The sequence below is a fragment of the Geospiza fortis genome, unplaced genomic scaffold (genome assembly GCF_000277835.1).
Source record: "Geospiza fortis unplaced genomic scaffold, GeoFor_1.0 scaffold509, whole genome shotgun sequence".
NCBI classification, from domain to species: Eukaryota; Metazoa; Chordata; class Aves; order Passeriformes; family Thraupidae; genus Geospiza; species Geospiza fortis.
In genome coordinates, this window is record NW_005054666.1 from 93172 (window position 1) to 96516 (window position 3345).

The window sequence follows — 3345 nt, forward strand, 5'->3', positions numbered from 1 at the left end:
CAGAACAAAAAGTCACCTCCAAGCCAGACTTTTCATCACCTCCAAGCCAAATCTAAACTCTAGCCAGGACCTCACCTCCAGCCTGGATCTACCTTCCAGGCAGGACCTCACCTTCAGCCAGGACAACTCCTCCAAGCTTGACCTCGTCTCCAAATTGGCATCCAGTTTCAGCCAGAACAAAAAGTCACCTCCAAGGTGGACTTTTCATCACCTCCAAGCCAAATCCAATCTCCAGCCAGGACCTCACCTGGCTGCCAGAACCTCACCTCCAGCCTGGACCTCACCTGGCTTCCAGGCCAGGGGATCCAGGGGATCCAGAGCTCCTGGATTCTGCGGGATTGGGCTGTCATTCCACACGGAAACCGCACGGACCCTGTGGGATTGCCCAGTCCCACCTCTGGATGGGGCCAAAGGGTCACGTTTTACCCTTGGGATGTTTTTCCCAAGGCAAAAAAAAAAAAACAACAAACCCTGGAATTGTATCCTGGTTGGAAATCACACCCAGAAGTCTCCAGGACATAGAGAGAGCTGGAGAAAGCGGGAAGAAAATTAAGGAGAGTGGTAAAATAACATATCTGAGGGAGGGGATAAGACTGGGATAAGGTCCGGGAACTATTTAAACCTGGGACTAAAGCAGCACTCTGGCCTATGGAACTTGTGATTTATTCCCAGGATGCTCCATTTTTCCCATGGATCAGAGGAGAAAAGTTAAGGATGAGGATTCCACATCTGTAATTCCACCAGGGAACACCCAGGGGATGGGACCCTTTGGAGCTGTTTTCAAACTGATTTATTTAATGAGGAAATGTTGGAATCATGGCTCAGGCTCTGGAATTCTGCTCCCACACTGTTCTCTGCCCTTCCAGCTGCACCTCCTGGTTGGCTGGATTACATTACTTTCTTTTCCATGAAATTCTCAAAAAAATGGAGAGAAAAAAAAACAAAAAACAAACCAAATCTCTCCAGTCCCAGAGGTTCCATTTATCAAATGGATTGGATAAAATTAATCAAATTTTTATCAAATCCATTTAACAAATGGATTGGGAAGGAAAACCAAAGTGAGGAACAGCTGGTGATGGACTCAGCATGGAAAATCCCATCAGGGTCCTCTCCCAGGTGCCAAATCCATGGACACCAAGGGTTCAGACCCCTCAGATGTTCCTGACAGTAAAATTATGATGTTGGGTTTGGGGTGATGTGTGGAAAAAAATGGGATTAAGCACCTGATCCAAGGTGTGGAAAAACCACACCTGGGAATGGGGAAAAGCCTTGGGAACATCCACAGGATGAGGTGGATCAGCGGGAAAAAAATCCAGAAATTAAAAATAGGGAATAGAGGTCCGGGTGCTGTGTCCATGCCCAGCAGGGAATGGAGCCTTGGGAAGGGGAATGGGAAGGGAATAATGGAGTTCGGAGGGTGCTGGGGGAAGGGGAAAAAGGAAAGGAAAAGGGGGGAAAGAGGAAAAAAAGGGAAAAAGAAGAGGGAGAAAGGGTTAAAAGGAAAAAAGGAAAATAAAGAAAATTGGGAGAAGTAAAAAGAAAGAAAAAAGGGGAAAAGGGGAAGTAAAGAAAAGAGGGAGAAAGGCAAAAGGCAAAAAGGTAAAATGAGAAAAGGAAAAAGAAAGAAGGAAAATTAAAATTTAAGGGGGAAAATAGGGAAGAAAAGAAATGGGAAAAATGGGGGAGGGAACTGTGAAGGAAAAATGGAGAGGGAAAAATGGAGGGGAAAAAACAGGGAGAAAATTGGGGTGGAGGAATGAAGGGGGGGGGGAAATAGGGAAGAAAAAGGGAAAACCCCCAGAAAAATTTAGGAAAAAACTAGGAAGAATAAGCAGGTGGAAAAAAAGAAAAAATGGGAAAAAAATATAGAGGGAAAGTAAAATGGGAGGCAGAGGGGGAAAGCCTGAGGGAAGAACAGGGAGAAAGTAGAAAAAAAGAAAAGGAAAAACACTCAGAAAAATTTTGGAAAGAAACCCCAGGAGCAATCAGCAGGGAAAATAAGTGGGGAAAAAATAGAGGAAAGACAAAATTCTGGGAAATAAAACTCTTGGAATAAAAAAAAACCCACTGAGGATAAAGCAGGAAAAAAACTCCAAACAAACAGGACAAAACACCAAGAAAAATTAGGGGAGGGAAAATGAAAAAAAAAAAACCAGGAAAAATGGAGGGGAAAAGGAATAAGAGGAAAAAAAAAAAGATACAAAGAAATAAATTCTGAAGCAGCAGATTTTGGTGGGTTTTGGTGGATTTTGGCAGCACTCAGCAGGTGCTGGGAAGAAGGGAAGGAGCAGGATGAGGATGAAGATGGAGCCATCCCAAAAGCTCTGGAGCAGCTTCCCAGTGGCTCATCCCAATCCCCAACCTCTTCCCGATCCCCACCCGTCCCTTTCCCTGCCCAATCCCAAACGCCTCCCCCTTCCCATCCCGGCTTCTACCTTCACCCAGCCCTGCAGGAGAAGGTTCTGGAAGATCCGAGGTGGGAATGGCGGAGCCTCTATGGTGGGACATCCATCCCAGCGCCGGAGGGGATGGAGCAGGGATGGGGGATCCCTGTGAGTCTCCTCTGTGGGCACAGTGGGGTTTTCGTGGGATCTTCCCGATGCTCCCGCCACGCTCCCGACGGCGCTGGTGGGACGCCGGGGCTGGCGGAGAGCTGACACCGTCTCCACATGAATATTCCATGAGGATCCGCGCGCCTGCGGAACCTGAGCTGCCTCCATGGCACCGAGAGCCCTCCTGGGCCACCTCCCGCCCTTCTCCCGCTTTCCTGAAGAGTCCAGGCTCTGCTGCTCCATCACATCACAACCCAACTGGGTTCCGGCAAGTTTGGAGCGGGAAGAACTTCCAAGGAAGTTTAAATCCATGTCAAATACCAGAGATTCCAGCCAGCCTCTTCCCATGGATTTGCTGGCGTCTAATATGGGATTGAGCATGGATCATCTCCACTTCCACAAACCCCCCTGCTGCTCCTCTTGGCTTTGTCCGTTGGGATTTTGCCTTGTGGGGATCTCTGGAATCCACAGGGATTCTGGAGCCACAGAAGGAAGCTGGGAGCAGCCTCTTTCCTGGCCAGCTTCCAGTTGAAGATCCCATTACTGGTGAATTATCCATGGATAAAAGGATATTTTAATCACTGCCCTTTACTGGGAGCTGGAAGAATTTCCAAGGAAGTTTAAATCCATGTTAGATACCAGAAATTCCAGCCAGTCTCTTCCCATGGATTTTCTCGGGTCTAACATGGGATTGAGCATGGACTGTCTCCACTTCACAAACCCTCCTGCTGCTCCTTTTGTCCTTCAGGATTTTGCCCATGGAGATCGCCAGAATCCACAGGGATTCTGGAGT